The sequence below is a fragment of the Eurosta solidaginis genome, chromosome 4, assembly GCF_040869045.1.
Source record: "Eurosta solidaginis isolate ZX-2024a chromosome 4, ASM4086904v1, whole genome shotgun sequence".
Taxonomy (NCBI): domain Eukaryota; kingdom Metazoa; phylum Arthropoda; class Insecta; order Diptera; family Tephritidae; genus Eurosta; species Eurosta solidaginis.
In genome coordinates, this window is record NC_090322.1 from 73,538,827 (window position 1) to 73,562,200 (window position 23,374).

At 36.7% G+C, this 23,374-nt stretch overlaps 1 protein-coding gene across 2 annotated transcripts in view; it reads left to right on the plus strand.

Annotated features, from left to right (window-relative positions):
* The window catches only part of HUWE1 (HECT, UBA and WWE domain containing E3 ubiquitin protein ligase 1), a 341,644-nt gene that overhangs the window by 103,785 nt on the left and 214,485 nt on the right, over positions 1 to 23,374 (plus strand). The window lies entirely within an intron of this gene.

Below are 23,374 nucleotides of genomic sequence, written 5' to 3' on the forward strand. Positions count from 1 at the left end.
GCTTCCACTGACATTTCTTTTAAATTTGTAATGTTAATGCGAGACAATGCGTCCGCTACATGATTTTCTTTTCCAGCAATGTACTCCAATTCGAAATCGTATTCTTCTAACTCAAGTCTTACTCTTGTTAACTTAGATGAAGGACTTTTCATCGAGAAAAGGTATGTTAAAGGACGATGGTCGGTTTTAATTAGGAATTTCCTGCCATAAACGTATGGTCTGAAGAAGGTTATGGCCCAATGGATTGCTGCTAATTCTTTTTCTATTGTAGCTTTGTTTGTTTCACCTTTTGTGAATGATCTAGAGGCGTAAGCAATTGGTAACTGTTTGCCATCGTGCTCTTGGCTAAGGACTGCTCCGCAAGCATACCCACTAGCGTCTGTTGTTATGCAGAAGTCTTTATTGAAGTCGGGGTATTGCAAAAGTTGTGGGCTGATTAATGCTTCCTTTAAGTAGACGAAAGCTTTTTGACATTCTTCTATCCAGTCGAAGGAAACATTCTTTTTGCAAAGCCTAGTTAATTTTCTTGAGTACTCTGCGAAATTTGGTACAAATCTTCTGTAATAGTTGCAGAACGCTACGAACCTTTTAACTTCATCTGCTGTTTTTGGTTTTGGGTAGTTTGAACTGTTTCAAATTTGCTTGGGTCAGGTAGTATTCCCTTGCTTGTGCATTTATGTCCTAAATAAGTTACTTCTTCACTGAAAAATAGCCATTTATCTGGATGTAATTTTAAATTGTATTTCCTACAAGACGAGAAAACATCTTTTAAATTTTTCAGCACGTGTTTTTCTGAACACCCTAGTACAACTAAATCATCCATATAGAGAAATGCTTGGGATGGTTTGAGACCCGCAAATGCCAGTGTCATCATTCTTTGGAATGAATTTGGTGCTACTTTTAATCCAAAAGGTAGTCTTTTGAATCTATATGTACCATTTTCTGCTGTGAATGAGGTTATATCTCTAGAGTCTGGGTGTAATTCTGTTTGATGAAAACCTGACATAAGGTTTAGGCATGACAAATATTTTGCTCTTTTAAGTTGTTCTAAAATATCATCGATTCTTGGAAGTGGGAATTTGTCCGCTGCTAGTTTTTTGTTTACTTGTCTGTACTCAACTACCAGTCTCCATCTCTTTTCTGTATTACCTGGTAGTGATTTTTTAGGTACCAGTAAAATTGGACTGTTGTATTCTGATATTGATGGTTCTATAATGCCATCTTCAGTCAATTTATTAACCTGTTTACTTATTTCTCTTTTTTGTGTCTCGGGTAAGGCTGGTGTGTCATCTTTCATGTGTAGTTTTTGTTTATAAAAATTATTAGTGGAAATTGGTTCTGTTTCTAGTGCAAAAATGTCTATGAATTCTGTGCATAATGAAGTTAATTATGAATTGACAAATTTTGGGAAATTTTTGGTTAATCTTTTTAATTTTTCTGTGTCATTACTCTGTTTATTGTGTGTTTTTGTTTTAATTAAATTATAGTCGTCTAATATTTTAGTATGTATTTTGTAATTTTGAATAGTTGTATTTTTATGTGTGGTGTTAATAATTCTGACGAAAGTTTGATCTTTATTTGTGATTGTGTTTGCTACAAAAATGCCTTCAGCCAGTTGTTGATGGGGTATGAATATGGATTTATTATCAGTGTTTACTGTAACCTGTCTAATGACTTCAGATCTAATGTTTAACACATATGTTCTTCCTATTTCTATTTTATTAAATTTTCTTTACAACGAATTATTTTCAATTCCTACTTAGAAAAAAAAATCCTAAACAAAAACTTTCGTTTTTGCTCATAGTTTAGCGTCCATAAAGGCCGCCCAATTTGTTTCTAAATTTTATACCTACTTATATTTTATATTGCTGCCAGTTAGAATGTTGCTGGTTACCAATCTTCATATTTTACGCTGCCAGTCTTAGTGCTGATCTATTGTTATTGTAGATATTCCGCTTGATTTATGCCTGCTCGCCAGTCATGTTGCCAGTTGTTTCCTGTTTTGCTGCTAAATTCCAACCTTTTATGCGTTGTAAAAGATGTAAATATCGCCTGTCAAAATTGCTCGTATGTTGATTGTTTGAAATTAATGCTTTTCTATTAGGTGGTTGAACATAATTCCTGTGGTTTGTGTTTGCAATTGCGTTTGCGTATATGCGTATGCGTTAAATTGATTTTTGTTGTTGCTTGGAAATAATTCCTTGCTTTGTGTTTGCATTTGGGTATTCATATGCGTTATTTATCCTTTGCTCCAAAGTATTTGTTTTGCCAATTTGGCAGGATCTCTTTAATGTCCTGCTTTTTCAAACTGGCAGGATCTTTACCGATAAAATCTTTTTAGCTTTGCTTGATCAGCAACTTTTTAATTAAAAGATTGAACTGGCAGGATCTTTTCCAGCAGATCGTTTTTAGCAGTTGTGCTGATTTGATCTGAACTGGCAGGATCGCCATGAAATGTTCAAATAAAAGATTAGGAGACTTTGAATGTCAGATAGTGATTGTTTTTATTAAAAGAAATTCTTTCCCTTTTATACATAATTTCTTAACCTATACATTCATAATTATTCTAATACTTACGAACTAAAGATATGTAGATTTGTATTAGTGGTGTATATATATGTAGATTTGTATTAATAGTATGCATATATGTAGATTTGTATAAACGGTATGCATACATGTAGATTTGTATGAAAAGTCAGCAGATTGCTATAAATGTAAAATGTTTGTATGTGAATATTTGGTTAATTCACATTATTGGTTGTATGTAAATATTTTGGTAGCAAACTAACATTGACGATCGGCAAGTGTATTGACCGGGGTGAGTGACTAAGCAAAATTTGTAATGTGTGAACTGACAAGGGTTTCATAGTCGGCATTCCATTGATGTTGGCTTACCGCTGTGTTAGGTCAATGTAATTTATGTCGCATAATATTGTAATATGATTATGCTATTACAAAAATGTATTGGCATAGAAGTTCATGATGCAAATGTATTGCATAGGTGGGCATGGCGTATAATGCTACACCATCCGCCTTAGATAAAGAGGATTATATAATTGTTTTGTGAACAATTGTATAAGACTCTTTGTTCGAATTTTAAATGATTTTGATATTTTACTGTAACTTGATATTATAGTGAAGGAGTTTGTGTACTTTGTTTCTAATTTGCTGACCTTGATACTTTTATTATTTTTACATTTTATATATATGTTTTTTCTTAACAATGTTTTGTACAAATCTTTTTTTTCAAAATTTTAAATTTAACTATTATTTTACTTATTTTACAGCCGGATTTTAAATGTGTCGACCCACGTAAAATCCTCTTGTTTCTAGAAGTTTTTATTAAATAACCGAGTAAATTGGAATGTTTATTTTACGATTATTTGCTTTACATTATCAAAAGATGTTTCAAATGTGTTTAAGCCTATTCTTATGAATTATTAATTCCGTATCTTTGTTGTTCCTATTACTAGTTTCTTCTCTATGTGGTATTAAAGTAAACTTGTTATTTTTGTCAATTTTCTTTACGGTATACATTCCTTTATATCTACTGTCTAGCTTATGGCTAGCTTCCTCTCTAACTAATACTAGATCACCTATTTTTATTGCCTTACTGGTGCTACTTTTATCATAATTAACTTTTTGTTTTTCTTTAGCTTCTTTCACTAATTTTCTAGCTCTTTGTTGTGCTATTTGAAGTCTATATTTAACTTCTTTATCATATGCTTCGTGATTATACACTGGGCTTATTTTATTCTCATCTAGGAATTCGTCTGTCGGTGGATTTTTCGCAAATATAAGCTCGTAAGGGCAATACCCGTGTACGGTCGATGGGGTCGTGTTGTAGGAGTACGCGATATACTTGAGGTATTCATCCCAATCATCTTTGTCACTGGATATGTATGAACGTACATATTCGTTGAACGTTCTATGATTGCGTTCTACGGTGCCCAAAGTTTGATGATGGTATGGTGTTGAGGTTTTATACTCAATTTTTAACAGGTTTCATAGTTCTTCGAATAAGCAATTTTTGTATTCGTTTCCCATGTCTGTTAGGATTGTTTTCATGCAACCATAAATCAGAATGAAGTGTTCGAATACAGCTTTAGCAACTGATATCGCGTGTTTGCTCGGAACTGGAATTGCTACTAAATATTTGATGAGATCGCATATGATAGTAACTGCGTATTCGTTTCCATTTATTGATTTCGGTAATGGTCCGACCGTATCGATCTGTACTATATCAAAAGCCTTCGGAGTTGTCTCTGTTATTGTCATTGGTTCCTTTATATGCTTATTTATTTTATTTTTCTTGCAGTGTATGCAGTTATTTACGTATTTCTTTATGTCACCTCGCTTTGTTTGATTTTCTTTATCATACGATTTATTCCTGGGTGGCCACCACTAATAGGATCGTCATGATATTTCTGCAGAATTTCTTTAATTTTCCCGGGATTAGTCACGTACATAACCTCTGGGGTTAGTGCCATTGTTAGTTTTTTGAGAACCCTATTTCCTATTTCAATAAATTTGCCTACTCGAGTATAATTACTTTTAAACAATTTGTCCCCTAAGGACAACTGTATCCTTTCAAGTCCTAAATTGGCGGGGTCTTTTTCGAGCCTGATAAAGAATTGTCCTAAGTCAATTTTATCATCTACAATTAGGTTGGTTGTGTTTATAGTGCTACACATTTTTTTTCCTTTTTGAAATATAATTTCGGAGGATTGAAAATGAGCCTGACATGTCTTATTACTTCAAATTTATTTAGCGCTTCATATATTTTGGGTTTCTCTGTGTGACTTTCTTCAGTTTTTACATTATTTTTGATATCTTTAGCTGCTGATCTAGTTGTGACTTTCATTATTTTGCATGCTTCCACTGACATTTCTTTTAAATTTGTAATGTTAATGCGAGACAATGCGTCCGCTACATGATTTTCTTTTCCAGCAATGTACTCCAATTCGAAATCGTATTCTTCTAACTCAAGTCTTACTCTTGTTAACTTAGATGAAGGACTTTTCATCGAGAAAAGGTATGTTAAAGGACGATGGTCGGTTTTAATTAGGAATTTCCTGCCATAAACGTATGGTCTGAAGAAGGTTATGGCCCAATGGATTGCTGCTAATTCTTTTTCTATTGTAGCTTTGTTTGTTTCACCTTTTGTGAATGATCTAGAGGCGTAAGCAATTGGTAACTGTTTGCCATCGTGCTCTTGGCTAAGGACTGCTCCGCAAGCATACCCACTAGCGTCTGTTGTTATGCAGAAGTCTTTATTGAAGTCGGGGTATTGCAAAAGTTGTGGGCTGATTAATGCTTCCTTTAAGTAGACGAAAGCTTTTTGACATTCTTCTATCCAGTCGAAGGAAACATTCTTTTTGCAAAGCCTAGTTAATTTTCTTGAGTACTCTGCGAAATTTGGTACAAATCTTCTGTAATAGTTGCAGAACGCTACGAACCTTTTAACTTCATCTGCTGTTTTTGGTTTTGGGTAGTTTGAACTGTTTCAAATTTGCTTGGGTCAGGTAGTATTCCCTTGCTTGTGCATTTATGTCCTAAATAAGTTACTTCTTCACTGAAAAATAGCCATTTATCTGGATGTAATTTTAAATTGTATTTCCTACAAGACGAGAAAACATCTTTTAAATTTTTCAGCACGTGTTTTTCTGAACACCCTAGTACAACTAAATCATCCATATAGAGAAATGCTTGGGATGGTTTGAGACCCGCAAATGCCAGTGTCATCATTCTTTGGAATGAATTTGGTGCTACTTTTAATCCAAAAGGTAGTCTTTTGAATCTATATGTACCATTTTCTGCTGTGAATGAGGTTATATCTCTAGAGTCTGGGTGTAATTCTGTTTGATGAAAACCTGACATAAGGTTTAGGCATGACAAATATTTTGCTCTTTTAAGTTGTTCTAAAATATCATCGATTCTTGGAAGTGGGAATTTGTCCGCTGCTAGTTTTTTGTTTACTTGTCTGTACTCAACTACCAGTCTCCATCTCTTTTCTGTATTACCTGGTAGTGATTTTTTAGGTACCAGTAAAATTGGACTGTTGTATTCTGATATTGATGGTTCTATAATGCCATCTTCAGTCAATTTATTAACCTGTTTACTTATTTCTCTTTTTTGTGTCTCGGGTAAGGCTGGTGTGTCATCTTTCATGTGTAGTTTTTGTTTATAAAAATTATTAGTGGAAATTGGTTCTGTTTCTAGTGCAAAAATGTCTATGAATTCTGTGCATAATGAAGTTAATTATGAATTGACAAATTTTGGGAAATTTTTGGTTAATCTTTTTAATTTTTCTGTGTCATTACTCTGTTTATTGTGTGTTTTTGTTTTAATTAAATTATAGTCGTCTAATATTTTAGTATGTATTTTGTAATTTTGAATAGTTGTATTTTTATGTGTGGTGTTAATAATTCTGACGAAAGTTTGATCTTTATTTGTGATTGTGTTTGCTACAAAAATGCCTTCAGCCAGTTGTTGATGGGGTATGAATATGGATTTATTATCAGTGTTTACTGTAACCTGTCTAATGACTTCAGATCTAATGTTTAACACATATGTTCTTCCTATTTCTATTTTATTAAATTTTCTTTACAACGAATTATTTTCAATTCCTACTTAGAGAGAAAAAAAAATCCTAAACAAAAACTTTCGTTTTTGCTCATAGTTTAGCGTCCATAAAGGCCGCCCAATTTGTTTCTAAATTTTATACCTACTTATATTTTATATTGCTGCCAGTTAGAATGTTGCTGGTTACCAATCTTCATATTTTACGCTGCCAGTCTTAGTGCTGATCTATTGTTATTGTAGATATTCCGCTTGATTTATGCCTGCTCGCCAGTCATGTTGCCAGTTGTTTCCTGTTTTGCTGCTAAATTCCAACCTTTTATGCGTTGTAAAAGATGTAAATATCGCCTGTCAAAATTGCTCGTATGTTGATTGTTTGAAATTAATGCTTTTCTATTAGGTGGTTGAACATAATTCCTGTGGTTTGTGTTTGCAATTGCGTTTGCGTATATGCGTATGCGTTAAATTGATTTTTGTTGTTGCTTGGAAATAATTCCTTGCTTTGTGTTTGCATTTGGGTATTCATATGCGTTATTTATCCTTTGCTCCAAAGTATTTGTTTTGCCAATTTGGCAGGATCTCTTTAATGTCCTGCTTTTTCAAACTGGCAGGATCTTTACCGATAAAATCTTTTTAGCTTTGCTTGATCAGCAACTTTTTAATTAAAAGATTGAACTGGCAGGATCTTTTCCAGCAGATCGTTTTTAGCAGTTGTGCTGATTTGATCTGAACTGGCAGGATCGCCATGAAATGTTCAAATAAAAGATTAGGAGACTTTGAATGTCAGATAGTGATTGTTTTTATTAAAAGAAATTCTTTCCCTTTTATACATAATTTCTTAACCTATACATTCATAATTATTCTAATACTTACGAACTAAAGATATGTAGATTTGTATTAGTGGTGTATATATATGTAGATTTGTATTAATAGTATGCATATATGTAGATTTGTATAAACGGTATGCATACATGTAGATTTGTATGAAAAGTCAGCAGATTGCTATAAATGTAAAATGTTTGTATGTGAATATTTGGTTAATTCACATTATTGGTTGTATGTAAATATTTTGGTAGCAAACTAACATTGACGATCGGCAAGTGTATTGACCGGGGTGAGTGACTAAGCAAAATTTGTAATGTGTGAACTGACAAGGGTTTCATAGTCGGCATTCCATTGATGTTGGCTTACCGCTGTGTTAGGTCAATGTAATTTATGTCGCATAATATTGTAATATGATTATGCTATTACAAAAATGTATTGGCATAAAAGTTCATGATGCAAATGTATTGCATAGGTGGGCATGACGTATAATGCTACACAACTTTTAATGTTTTTTCTAAACATCAAAAGTGGGGGGTACAGATGGACGTCCAGCTATACCTCCCCCCACCCCCCCTCAGAAGCACTAGGTCAAACAAAAAATTTAAATGTGGGAATCATGTGCTATTTATGTGCTCCAACATAAGCTACGGTCTGTCCAGAAAAACAAAGGGGTGGGAAGGGGGGGGGGGAGCAGGGGCATATAACCCCAGACGGTAAAATCGAAACGGCATAGGTGCAGAATTTTGTGCTATTTATGGGCTCAATAGTTCGAAAGACGATTCGTTTTTCTGACAACTTTTAATGTTTTTTTTTTAACATCTGCTGGACGTCCAGCTAGACCCCCCTCATAAGCGCTAGGCCAAACAAAAAAATTTAAATGTGGGAATTATGTGCTATTTATGTTCTCAATAGCCCCAAAAAGAATTCGGTAAACAAAAAAATTTAAATGTGGGAATTATGTGCTATTTATGTGCTCCAACATAAGCTACGGTCTGTCCAGAAAAAAAAGGGGTGGCAAGGGGGGAGCGGGGGCATATAACCCCAGACGGCAAAATCGAAACGGGATAGGTGCAGAATTTTGTGCTATTTATGGGCTCAATAGTTCCAAAAACGATTCGTTTTTTTGACAACTTTTAATGTTTTCTTTAAAACATCAAAAGTGCGGGGTCAAGCTGGAATTTAATGACCCTCCCCCCTCATAAGCACTAGGCCAAACAAAAAAATTTTAATTTTTAATTGGCTCAATAGTTCCAAAACCGATTCGTTTTTTTTTTGACAACTTTGAATGTTTTTTTTAAACATCAAAAGTGGGGGGTCCAGCTAGACCGCCCCCCCCTCATAAGCACTAGGTCAAACAAAAAAATTGAAATGTGGGAATTATGTGCTCCAATATAAGCTACGGTCTGTCCAGAAAAACAAAGGGGTGACAAGGGGGGGAGCAGGGGCATATAACCCCAGACGGGATAGGTGCAGAATTTTGTGCTATATATGGGCGCAATAGTTCCAAAACGATTCGTTTTTTTTGACAACTTTTAATGTTTTCTTTAAAACATCAAAAGTGGGGGGTCTAGCTGGACGTCCATCACATTAAATTCCAGCTGGACCCCCCACTTTCGAAGTTTAAAAAAAAAATCATTAAATGTTGTCAAAAAACCGAGTTCTTTTTGGCACTATTGAGCACATAAATAGCACATAATTCCCAGATTTAAATTTTTTTGTTTTGAATTAGTGCTTATGAGGGGGGGGGGGGGGTATAGTTGGACGTCCAGCTGGACCCCCACCTTTGATGTTAAAAAAAAAAAAACATTTAAAGTTGTCAAAAAAGCGATTTCTTTTTGGCGCTATTGAGCACATAAATTGCACATAATTCCTACATTACAATTTTTTTGTTTGGCCTAGTGCTTATGAGGGGGGGGGGCCTAGCTGGACGTCCAACTGGACCCCCCACTTTTGATGTTTTAAAGAAAACATTAAAAATTGTCAAAAAGGCGAATCGATTTTGGAACTATTGAGCCCATAAATAGCACAAAATTCTGCACCTATCCCGTTTCGATTTTGCCGTCTGGGGTTATATGCCCCCGCTCCCCCCTTGCCACCCCTTTGTTTTTCTGGACAGACCGTAGCTTATGTTGGAGCACATAATTCCCACATTTAAATTTTTTTGTTTGTCCTAGTGCTTATGAGGGGGGCCTAGCTGGACGTCCAGGTGGACCCCCCACTTTTGAAGTTTTAAAAAAATCATTAAAAGTTGTCAAAAAAACCGAATTCTTTTTGGCGCTATTGAGCACATAAATAGCACATACTTCCCACATTTAAATTTTTTTGTTTGGCCTAGTGCTTATGAGGGGGGGGGGGGGGTCTAGCTGGACGTACAGCTGGACCCCCACTTTTGATGTTTGGTTATTTGTGTTGGTTATGAGGGGGGGACGTCCATCACATTAAATTCCAGCTGGGCCCCGCACTTTTGAAGTTTAAAAAAAATCATTAAAAGTTTTCAAAAAACCGAGTTCTTTTTGGCGCTATTGAGCACATAAATAGCACATAATTCCTACGTTAAAATTTTTTTGTTTGGTCTAGTGCTTATGAGGGGGGGGGGGGGGTCTAGCTGGACGTCCAACTGGACCCCCACTTTTGATGTTTTAAAGAAAACATTAAAAATTGCCAAAAAGGCGAGTCGATTTTGGAACTATTGAGCCCATAAATAGCACAAAATTCTGCACCTATCCCGTTTCGATTTTGCCGTCTGGGGTTATATGCCCCCGCTCCCCCCTTGCCACCCCTTTTTTTTCTGGACAGACCGTAGCTTATGTTGGAGCACATAATTCCCACATTTAAATTTTTTTGTTTGTCCTAGTGATTATGAGGGGGGCCTAGCTGGACGTCCAGGTGGACCCCCCACTTTTGAAGTTTTAAAAAAATCATTAAAAGTAGTCAAAAAAACCGAATTCTTTTTTGGCGCTATTGAGCACATAAATAGCACATAATTCCCACATTTAAATTTTTTTGTTTGGCCTAGTGCTTATGAGGGGGGGGGGGGTCTAGCTGGACGTACAGCTGGACCCCCACTTTTGATGTTTTAATAAAACCATTAAAAGTTGTCAAAAAATGAATCGTTTTGGAACTCTTAGGCACATAAAAAATAAAATTTTTTTGTTTGGCCTAGTGGTTATGAGGAGGGGGGGGGGGGGGGTCTAGCTGGACTTCCAGCACATTAAATTCCAGCTGGATCCCCCACTTTTGTGGTTTTAAAAAAAACATCAAAAATTGTCAAAAAACGAACCGTTTTTGGAATTATTGAGCCCATAAATAGAACAAAATTCTGCACCTACCCCGTTTCGATTTTGCCGTCTGGGTTATATGCCCCCGCTCCCCGCTTGCTACCCCTTTGTTTTTCTGGACAGACCGTAGCTTATGTTGGAGCACATAAATAGCACATAATTCCCACATTTAAATTTTTTTGTTTACCGAATTCTTTTTGGGGCTATTGAGAACATAAATAGCACATAATTCCCACATTTAAATTTTTTTGTTTGGCCTAGCGCTTATGAGGGGGGTCTAGCTGGACGTCCAGCAGATGTTAAAAAAAAAACATTAAAAGTTGTCAGAAAAACGAATCGTCTTTCGAACTATTGAGCCCATAAATAGCACAAAATTCTGCACCTATGCCGTTTCGATTTTGCCGTCTGGGGTTATATGCCCCCGCTCCCCCCTTGCCACCCCTTTGTTTTTCTGGACAGACCGTAGCTTATGTTGGAGCACATAAATAGCACATAATTCCCACATTTAAATTTTTGTGTTTGACCTAGTCCTTATGAGGGGGGTCTAGCTGGACCCCCCATTTTGAGGTTAAAAAAGTACTTAAATTTTAAGCACACAATTTTTTTATTTTGGGAACAAATTAGCACATAAATAGCACATAATACTTGGCCTACCAAATTTGGAATCCATCGTGGGGGGGGGGTCTAGCTGGACGGATTTGCAAACTACATTTTTTGTTTCACGCTGTACTCGAATAATTTTGAAACATGATAATTTTGCAATGTGCCTATAATTTGCGACATTGTTCTTGTTACCACACTTGAAAATCGGGCTGATGAACGTTATCTTCCACGCATCAATAAATTCGCCACACTCTAAAGATTTGTTGAAAATTTAAAGGAGGGTCAAAGCCAGAGCCAAACAATTTTTCAAAAGATAAGACGATAAGCCGTCAATATCAGTATATTTAATATTCTGGATTCCATCGACCATATCTTCAATCGATAGAGTCAGCGCACCAAAGATAATGGGAGTGTCAACCACAGTGGGCAACTCCTGCGGGACTTCCGGTGGCGTAACGAAATTGGAGCAGAAGAGGGCTGCAAAAAGATTGACCGCTTCAACTGTTGATGAAGCATGCTCAGAGTTATAGATGACTGAGGCCGGGATACTTGAGCATCGTTTTTTGGAATTTACTTTAATTCCAGAACGCCCTAGGGTTTTCTTTAATGTCAGATTCAAAATTACGAACATAGTTACCATGGAGCCTCTTGCCTAACGCTTTGAATAATGTGGAATAACGCAGGTATTTTTCTTTTTACTCCATATGCTTAATGGCCTCGAACTTTTTGAAAAACCTATTCCTCTGATTCTTAAGCCTCTTTAGTTTTCTAGTATACCATGGTATTCTGTAACACCGCTTCCTTTTCTGAGGTATATTGTTTATGCAGATTTGATTTACAACGTTTTTAAATAAACTGAAGCTTCCCAATCAACGGAAGAAACTTCCTGATATATACAGTCATAATTTCCACCTCTAAATGAAAAACTAGGATCCTCATTTAGAGTACCAATACTTTCAAAGTTATAGAATTCTACTTCGAGGATAAGCGGAATGTGGTGTAAACCAGAGCACGACAGCGGTTCCAGGCATTCAGTTACCGTACAGTTAAAATTATCATTAAGAAATACAAGTTCAAGAATTCTCGACAGTTGATTGGTGAAGCCGTCGATCTGAGAAAGACTAACACTTGAGAGACTGTCAATAAGGTAAATCTCAGAAGTGGTGTTTACATTGTTCGGAACCAATGTGTAGTTATTGTCGACGTAACACCATTCAATATTAGGTAAATTAAAGTCACCTAATATGCAAAAGTTACCATTATCACAAGAACGAACTAAATCGGTAATATTATCTACATGAGACTTATAAAGTGAGTCTAGACTAGACGGTGGAATGTATGACGCACAGATAAAAATTTCAGAGATGCCACGAACTGAGACACAGTTGGTCCAAAAGCGAGTCTTGATCCTTCAGCTCCACAAGCGACGAGTTGATGTGCCGGCGTATGGCAATTAAAACTCCACCACCTCTAGAGAAGCCAGTTTTGGAAAAAACGCGATTCTTGCGATAGACAATATACAGGTTATAGTAAAAAAACTCAGCATCAAGAAACTCAGGATTTAGCCAGGTTTCGATAAGAACGAACACGTCAAAGTCTGCATGCGAACTCATATTGTACATTGTGTTAGACTTAGGACGCATTCCGGAGACATTTTGATAGTAGATACTCAATTGCTTTTGGGTGCCATTTATGGAAATATCAACTGCCCGACCTTTTGAACAGGACGGTAGACAGCTATCATGGTATGTGCTGCTCTCACAGCACAGGTCTCTTAGTTTTTTGACGTATTGACATGCTGTTTGGAGTATACATGAACAACAGAATGAGTCGGCCAGAAGGAAGTATCCAGTACCTTATCAACATATTTATCAGGAACCGATATTTTGAAGGAAGATATGTCTCGCATATTTAAAAGTAAACTTGAAGACATTGATGCCACTAGTTTCAGCACCAAGCTTAGTGCAGATATAATTAGAAATGTCATCTTCCGATAGTGATGCATGCAGCCTTGATACAAAGATCACTTTACGAGGCGGAATGGCTCTCACTTCTCTTCGAACATTTTCTCTTCGATCATTTTGAAAAAACAGCAGGCTGTGTTGAAATGGAGGCCAAATGATTATGATCTTGGCCCAAAATGCCAGCACCTGTAATGCCAATGATGTTTGCAGAGTCCATTCGCCGGGACGCAGTTGGAGAATTGGAATCACCACCCAAGTCGGCAGGCCGGGCTGCAGCAGTGTCTCCATATGTAGAAGTTTTGATTTCAACAATACTTTCATCCAAAATGTTATCTGCAGCATTTAAAGTAGCACTTGCATAGGCAACTTGCTGAGTTTAGCAGCAACTTTTACGGGCCGACCAGAAGAAACAGGGCTGCCATCAGTGGAAACAGCAGCAGGCCCTGCAGACAGAGCAGCAGAAATGGATTCAACCGTAGTAGTAGCATGGTTAATTGACGGAGTACTGCTGATCGCGGCAGTATTAGTACTGGCTGTATTTGTAGCAACCTTAATTTTAGGATCAGTGTTAACAGGTTTATTAGCAGGAGTGGTAACCAGAGGGGAGAGTGCGTGAGGTACTGAGCAAAGGCGAGAATGCCAATAAATCGACATCTGCAGAGCGACAACTATCACAATTAAGATTATGATCCGGGGTGGGCGTGAGCTTAGCATCTGCTAAGCGACCATATACAGTGCGCGGACTTTAAAAAAAAAAACAAAAGAAAACAATAGCTACAATTTATATTTGTACAAAACAATTCATAATTTATTGTAAAACAAATAAAGCACATTTCACGGAAATGACACTTTTAAAAAAACATGTAAACAAAACAAAAAAATACATGTAATTTTATATATACATAGCTTATGCCTATATGATACTTGCTTTTTTCCTGTATTTCGAGCTTGAAATACTGACGAATATATAAGTCTAATTACCACAACAATTTTCCAATGTACCAAAAATACTGCCACAAAATAACCGACTTCGGTATGTTATCGTTTACTTAATTTTTTTTTTTTTTTTCGTTCATAATCATTTCGTTCACAAAAAAACTTATAAAAATAGCGCAGGAAAATAATTGCGTGCTCATTTATTACATTTATTTCATAAAAAAATTTATTTTTTGTCTGAATTTGTGCTCAAATTTTTCAAAATTGGTTAGTTTGGTTAGTGGGTGCCCTCTTAATGTTATTTGGGTGTGCTCGGCAATTAAATACGTTTACCTAATGATCGCAGTATTTGGTTTCAATGCGAACATATTGAAATGTTGGTAGATTTTTGGGCTTTGGTGGTAGAAGTGGTAAAAAATGAAAATGGGTCAAAAAGTTGGTAGATCTACCAATAAAGTGGCAAAGTCCGTGCACTGACCATATATGTATACGATAAGCGAGAGCACAACTGCTACTTCGTCAAAATCAACGACAAGCTCTTTTAGTTTGATTTCGATCAAACTAAATAAATAATTGATTTTGCTTTCGTGCTCGCTACGCGTTTGTGTATACAACACATTGTCAATTTGCTAACCGTGTAAATGTAGTAGTGCCCACCGCTGATTATGATTGTTCTTAGCACTAAAAGCACAAGCGCTAACTACAACTGTCTTTAAGGCGTTTATTTCTGCGGCTAATAAAGCCGTATTATAATTATTTTCGTGTTGTTTTACTCTTTTTTGGCGTTTTTTTCTTTTTTTTGCAACATTATTGTCGGTCGCATTACTTTTATTGTTTTCGTTGTTGTAATGCAACGGAACTATGTTCACATTAGCTTTTAGTGCACCAATTTGCGCGGCCAAATCTTTGAATTTACTTTCAAAGGCAGTCATTAGTGTTTCTGAACCAATTTTTTGTGTAGCAAGCACAGACTCAAATAGTTTACAGAGTTTTTCAGGCGCATTAGCATGGTTAGATTTCATCAGTTTCACGTCATATTCGGTGATAGGCCCTGCACAGCAGGCGTGATGGAAGAGCTGTTTGCAATAGCCACTACATGGAACAATCAAGTATCAGATCTACCGAAACCTTTATTGCACTTTCCACAGAAGTCATCCATTGTTTATAGCAAACAAAACGATAAAGTAAACGCAAAAACAATAAAACAATAACAGCAGTAAAAAACACGTCCACACTCTTTGACAGATGTCAATCAATATGGAATTAAGTGGCACATCCATGTTGTTATATCGCATAGTCTTTGTTTGCATGTCGATCTTGCCCGCTTGGTTGATCAAGAAGTTCACTCCAATTATGATTTCATCAACAACCTCTCTGCCAGTATAAAATTGTGTAGCGACATTCCCAATTGCGACTTCACATGATACTTCTTCCATTACCTAGGTGTCCTCTCCTGTGGCTGTACGTAATCTTGCTCCAAGCAATGGTGTTATCTTCTTGTTGACTAAATCCGATCGAATGATGATGGAATGAGAAACACCGGTATCTACAGTCAGTAAACGTTACTTTTCATCTACATGACAGTAAGTTTGCTTGACCTTCTTCCAATTTGCTTGACCTTCTTCCAATAGCTGTCGTCCCTTGCGGCTGACTCGCTTTAGTTTAACGACTGAGTGGACTTGGAGATTTGCTCATCTTCTGCAGTTCTACGTTTACGACCACCTAAATTGTTGGAACTATTAGGGTTGGTATTGCAATAACGTGCAATGTGGCCTGGCTTTCCAAAGCTTTGGACGGCACCGTCGTTTTTCTGCTGAAGGAATGCTTCCAAAATTGTGTCTAGCCAGTCTGGCCTTTCCACTTCTACACGATGAGCGTTGTATTCTGGCTTACTTAAAAGCTAGGCTGTTTCCTGATACCTGATATTGTTTCAGCAAATGTTGGCTTTGGGTTTGCGTATGTAGCTCGCTTCGTTTCCACGTCCCGTATGTCATTTATAAAGCTCTGAATTTTTACCCTCTCGGTGTATTCCACAGGTGCGTCCGCATTTGCCAGATGGGCCAGCCTTTCGACATCCGTCGCAATCTCCTGCAAAGTCTCATTCGCTTTTTGGTATCGGTTGTGCAACTCAATTTGGTATATCCTATGCTCGCTTCCGTAACGTCTCTCGACAGCGGCCATCAATGATTCATAACTGTTCCGTTCGTACTCTGTAATAGTGCGTAAGATTTCAGCTGCAGGCCCTTTCAATGCCACGAACAGTGCAGCAACTTTATATTCAGCATTCCAGTTGCTAACGTTTTCTCTAATTGCAGCTTAAATACCTGGAAAGGAACAGAGCCGTCAATATATGGAGTTTTTACCTTCGGATTGCTTGCTGAAACAGCTGGGGATTTAGTTTTAACTGCTCCATACGACTTCTGCCTGAAATTGAGCATTTTTGCATTCTGCGCTTCCAGTTTTGATGATACCCTTGCTTCCTGTGATTTTAACTGCGAAGACATTTGTGCCACCTGCAATAATAAGCGCTCCTCGCTTCCAATTTGGATGCCATATATGTATGTCTTCTGTTCTTCCAATTGTTTCCATCTTGGATGTTATACGTGTCTCCTGCGATTCCAGTTGGGATGTTATACGTGTCCTTTGTACTTCGAGCTGTGTTGTCATATCGGTATATCGGTTGATATTTGTGACGACATTTGCTTCAGCATTGCTAGTATCGTGTTAGTGTCTACACTTGTCAATGGATTCGGAGTCTCTATCTTCTCCTTCATTTTAGTCGCTGACTCTTCCACATCAGGATGAAAAGTGTGTTCATCAACGTCGATTCCTTCCAATTCCATAGCTTTCCTTAGTCGTGTTTAGCGATAGAACTTTTAGAAAAAGTATCGATACCGGTACTCCTATAAAATATTCGGATCAAAGTATCGATGCTAGTACTCATACTCTGTAAAAGGTATCGAGTATACTCGATCCAAATGACTACTTCGGAATTTTCACCAAAAGTAAAGACACTTTTTTTTTTAAATGAGATCATATGTTTTGATTTTATTAGAAAAGAAGTAAGGCAGTTTAAGTATGGACGAAACCGAACATTATATACCCAGCTTGTGCTCTTACATAAATTTTAAGGATACATTTGGAAAAATTTTTACCGACTTATGGCGTTTAAAAAAAATCCAGTTAGAAAAAAGTTTTTCTAAACAGGGTCGCCCCTCGGCAGCGGTTTGGCAAGCACCCCGAGTATACTTCTCCCATGAAAAGATTCCCAGTGAAGATCCATCTGTCTTGCATACACCGTTCAGAATCGCCATAAAGTATATAGCACGATGCAAATTGGAAGAGAAGCTGGGTCTAAATCTCCACGTGAGGTAAATCGCGTCAAGTATTTTTTTATAGCATCAAAAGTTTTGTGGGGAGATTAACTAAACAGAACTTTAAATAGAACTTATGTACTTTGCACTGCCATATCTCTACCTGTTGTTGTTGTTGTAACAGTGCTTCGCCCCATCCAATAGCTGCAACCACTCACAAATTGTCATCAATATCCTCTAACTGGAGTCCAAGGAAATCTGCAGTTTCAAGAGGGGTGGACCACAGGAAAGGGGTTTTAGAGGCGGTAGTTCTACATTGCAATTGAAAAGATGGTGGTGTCATTTGGGACACGTCGTAAGCAGGACATACATTGTGTATGTCGGGGTTTATTCCGGATAGGTAAAAGTTTAACCTGTTACAGGATCCAGATCGAAGTTGAGCCAGAGTGACGCGCGTCTCCCTAGTGAGATTGCTCTCCTCTTCTGCGAGTTCAGGGTGTTTAACTTTAAGAACGCGGTGCGTCGTGCAATTCCTGGAGGTCCGACGCCTTTTTGTGGATATCACTTACGACCTTTTTGCGTTCTTCTACATACAGCTGAGATCTCAGGTGGCGTATTTCTTCATAATGCTTGTGGAGATGACTTCTTAATACCCTGGGAGGCGGGGCCTCTTTAATAAGATGTCTGTTGGGATGTCCAGGTTTATATTCAACAGTAACTGTGTGTTAAGCGTTTCATTTCTCTCCCTAATGGGGAGTACTTTCGCCTCACTATGTAGGTGGTGCTCTGGACACATAAAACACAACACATCACGGCAAGTGGCCACGCAGCTGATCTAGCAAACACAAAGATAATAGACCGCAACAAATATGGGAGAACTCGATACACATTAGATAGTTTGCGAATATTAGAAAAAAGAGAAAATACGGTAACCAAAAAAGAAGACACACAAAACATTGCAGCAGCTTACCTTTTATGTTTATAATTATAATTTAGTATGACGATGATACCAAACAATGATGGTAATATTTTTTAGTTTTTAGGTTCTAACTAAACATATTTTGTAAGTGTTGTTTCTTGTTGTTTTTAATGTTGTTACACGTTCACTGAAAGAAAAAGGCTGGTAAAATCAACCAAAATACGGGTCAATTCAACCGATATGGCTGTTAATTTTTATCCATCGCAACAAGATGCTGAGTCAACTGCGCACAAAACGTTGATTCGTAATTGACCGTTTTAGTAGTCACATGAACAAAAAAAGTTGTTGCGGCAGCTTTGTACGAAAGTATCTATGCTGCCGTATAAATAAATAAATGTAAGGCGCGATAACCTCCGAAGAGATCTAAGGCCGAGCTTCTCTTCCAATTTGCGTGGTGCTCCTTTTGATTTTCCCTACAAATTGGCCGGATGGGACCTACATGTTTTATGCCGACTCCGAACGGCATCTGCGAGCCAGATGAGTTTTCACTGAGAGCTTTTCATTGCAGAAATACACTCGGAGCGCTTGCCAAACACTGACGAGGGGCAACCTCGCTTAGAAAAATTTTCTTCTAATTGAAAAACCTTATTTCTAAAATTTGACGCTGCTTTGCCCGGGGTTAGAACCCAGGGCATACGGTGTGGCAGGCGGAGCACGCTACCATCACACCACGGTGGCACTTACTAACCGAACGTCAATTGGGCTTACATCAAATATGCTGGCACACATTAAACATTATACACTTTATTATTTTGTTTTATTGAACGCACTTTCACCAAATTTTATATTTTAAAATTTATTTAAATTATAGTTTTGAACTTCGCTTTGCAAATAGAAATGAAAATAGTAGTCACAAAACTGATTCTCAATTCTATTGGTTGCAGCTCAGCTAATTCTCAATTTCTTCTCCCGCATGTAGTTGCCACACTTGATTGTTTCGAACAAAATTTGTATAAATGTTTGACATAACATTTTAAATATAGAACTTGTAAATTATAGAAAAGTAAAGAATCAAATTGCTAGAAGGTAATTCACCACTGGAGTAACTTTACATGTAATTCGGCAAGTTTAATTTTCGTAACACTTTAAGTTGAAACGATTCCAAAACAACTCAAACTTTTATGTTGTCGGAAACATCAACATTATAAAATGAAGTTTTTTATTATCTTATTAAATTCGTTCGCGTGAGTGAAAATTCGTAAAAACTTGAACAAAATGTTACTAACTTTGGAAAAATCCTGTTCGTTCAAACAAAACTTTTGCAACAAGAGGGCGCAATTTTGCATTTCGCTTGGAGGAGAAGTTGCAAAATTGTACCCGATAAATAGGTGTCCCGGTATCTCATAATTTTTGCACAGTAAATTAAAAAAGGGTTTTTCGTTTTGTATTGATAACTCAAATACTAGTTTTTTGTTGTTTTCCCATTTTGTGTGTTTTTCGATTTGGTGGTTTTCGCATTTTGGTATTTTTTAAACAAGTGGCACCATCGTCATAAGTACAAAGTAGAGAGCGCAGTGAGCGTAAAATTCTCTTTGAAATTTGCTCATGTATTGACTTTTGATCGCTGTTGAAATGGCGAGTGAGATCAGTGGTGTTAACAGAAAAATCAGTTAGATTGATCAGGAATCTGTCAATTTTACAGAATTCTGTTAACTTAAGAGCGACAATTTCTCTTCTGTTGAAATTACTAAACTAATTTGTTCGTTTGACAAAGAACTCGGTCGAATTAACGGTAATTCGATCAATTTCACCGAATCCCCGTTAAGTCAAGAACAACAGAAACGATTTGTTGATTTTACTAGCACCATTTCTTTCAGTGTTAATAAGTGTCTCATATAAGGTTTGTTATTGTTTTTGTTGTTAATTTTTTGTTGTCTTTTAAATAAATAGATCACCCCTGACGATGCTAGGAAGTCTAGCGAAACGTTGGGTTGGAAAAGTGGAATAAATTCTTTCATTTGCACTTCACAATTAATGGTCAAAAGAGCCTCACTCAAAAATTTAAATAAATTTATATTGTGCATCGTAACTTTTTTTATCCACTCAACAAGTTTCAGTAATGTAGTAATTGTTAAATTATTGTTCCTTTTTCCCATTTTTGAAAGTAGGCGTGTATATAATTTGATTTAGACCATTTTCAATACCAATGTATCGTCGACGACGCTGTAAAAGCTGCCAACTCCATCCACCAAAATTTCACAGTAGAATGAAAAAGCTCTATTGCATGACAAATTAAATGTATTGAATTTTATGGAGTTAGCAGGTTTTCATAATTTTGTTGGAGTTAGTGATTCTGGACCATAAACACATACTTTTCTTTTACCACCATATGCAGAAATCGTCTCCCACTCCACTGTTATCAAAATGTCGGTTTAAGTTAAATACGGAGCTTTTACCGCATCGTCGACGATCTCAATTTATGCTCAAGCTATGATAGCTGTATTTCGTTGCTAACTATTACAATTAAAACACTAGATAGCTTACCTAATTGCATGGAAAGCAACAATAACAAGTAATCGAGTTGAGTTGGCTAGGCGGTTTCAGTTGAAACCGCTTAGGTAATTGTCGATCTGATTGATAGTGTTGTATAGTGTTGCATATTGAAAAATAGGGCACTATTGTGAACGAGCGAATGAAATGAATATACGAATATGCAGATAAACAAAAATAACAAAATAAAAGCATGGCGGCAGGGTGACATGCATACAAATAAACACACGCATTTCATGTATTTTGTTTTTGTAATTCTCTGGTTGAGTGTCAAAAACATACTGCGCTAGAAGTAGAAATGTCATAGCAGCTAAAAAAAGTAACAATTAGCTGATAAACTTTCACCATCGTTATGGTTTTGCCATAATGAAGCTGTTTAGCTAGTTGAAGCGTTTTTTTTCAAGCTCGCTTGCAAAAAAAAGCAACTGATGTTAATGGACTGAACATTGTTGATTTTAAACATGTAGACCATCGGCACTTGGTAAAGTATCGGGGAAAAGTATCGAGGTAAAGTATCGAGTACTCCAGTATTTTTTGGAAAAGTATCGATACTACTCACTCAGTTCTCGTATCGTTATATCACTAGTCGTGATTGTAGTACGGATTTATTGCCAGTAGTATTCAATCCTTTGTTTTTTAGGTGCTGAATCTTCAATTCACTCAACTTGGCCATGTCCTTATTTTCCTCTGGAATTTATTCAACAATTCCTCTTCTGACACAAATTGTAACGAATTTTAGAAATTCCCTCTTATTTCGCACCTTCTGCTATCTGAATCGCTGAACTGTCGAATAAATAACTCAAATATTCAGTATAACAATATCTCCTATATTTACAACTCTACTTTAGTAGTACTTAGTACTTCACAATACTCGCGTACTTCGCTAAAAGCGTGCTGAAATCAAACTGCTTGACTCTTCCTCAGCTTGCGCTCCTTTTATACTATGTTGCCTCGTTCGCATACTTCTCCGAGGGTCTAGACTATTCACAAACACTCTTCTAGAACAGCTGCTTGTTTATTTCTCTTTATGTATCCGGTATTTACATTCGTGTTCTGATTATATGCGTGTAATCTCGTCAGTGGCGCATCAAAATTGCTAACATTCGCCACAGTATCTTATTTGAATGAACCAACTAGATTTAGTTCTGGATCATGTTTTTTGCCGTTTCGATAGTATGTGTACCTGCACTGGCCTCAACCTGGATCTTCAAATAACAGATCACACCATGATTGTCATTAAGTTAGAAAATCTTTACCGCGGCAATTTGAGATAGCCGAAGAAGCCCCGATATTAAAATAAATTATACACTGATGATTGATAAGCTGCGTAATGAGTACTGGAGAGAAACTTATGCGGAACCAGCTAAATTTAAACCGTGGATTAGTTCTGACATCATAGGACAAATTAAGCTAAAAAGTAAACTTGATGGAAAATGTCGTCTGCATCTATCTTATCGCAATCTTCGCTTGCGATATGGCAAATTGTGTAAACAACTCAATAAAGATATTCACTCTCAGCGTGATGCTTATTTTCAAAACCAGTTCCTGAAATTTCGAGGGAACTCTAAAAAGGAATAGGACATTGTTAACAGCGTTGTAACAGAAACGCAACAGGTGATGAGCAGGTTATTACGTTGCATGACAGTGTTATTACCGATCCCTCTATTATTTCAGGGGTGTTTAATGATTTTTGTTTTCAGTTGGCGATCTAGCTTTTTACCATGTGAATGTGTAATTCGAAAAAAAAAACAACGTAAACATCTGCGGTAATAGTTTCTTCTTTGAGCCCTTTTCAGGTTTGGACATTTTTAAATTTATAAAAAACCTAACAATTCTACTTTTTGTGGCCATGATGGCATTTATAATATAATGCTGATCAGAGCTGGGTAGTAATGATTACTTTAGGTATTTAATTACCGCCGATTCCCTATTACATGTACTTGACGAAAGTAATCAAAGAAATAGATTGCATTTCAATTCCTCAAAAAAAAAAAAATAATACCAAAAGTAGATAATTTCGTTTTTTTTGAGTCTCGAGTACAACAAATTTTTTGTTTCTAATTGAAAACAAATACTTTGCTCAAATGTAATGTAACAAATTTTGGGGAATTCCGATTATTTATACACCTTCTGCTAACGTTCGAATCGCTAAACTGTTGAATAAATCACTCCAATATTCAGTATTGCAAACTGGTCTTTATTTAGATTGCTTTTGGAGTACTTCACAATTATACTTCACTTCACAACTAATAGCGTGTTTAATCAAACTGATTCTGATTCCTCAGCTTGCGCTGCTTTTAAACTCTCGGCTTTCTCTTTTACCCATTTCTCCTACAGTCTAGTCGTTTCGAGAAAATCTGTTCGAGAACAGTTGTATCTCATGCTTGGATACCAGCTATATAC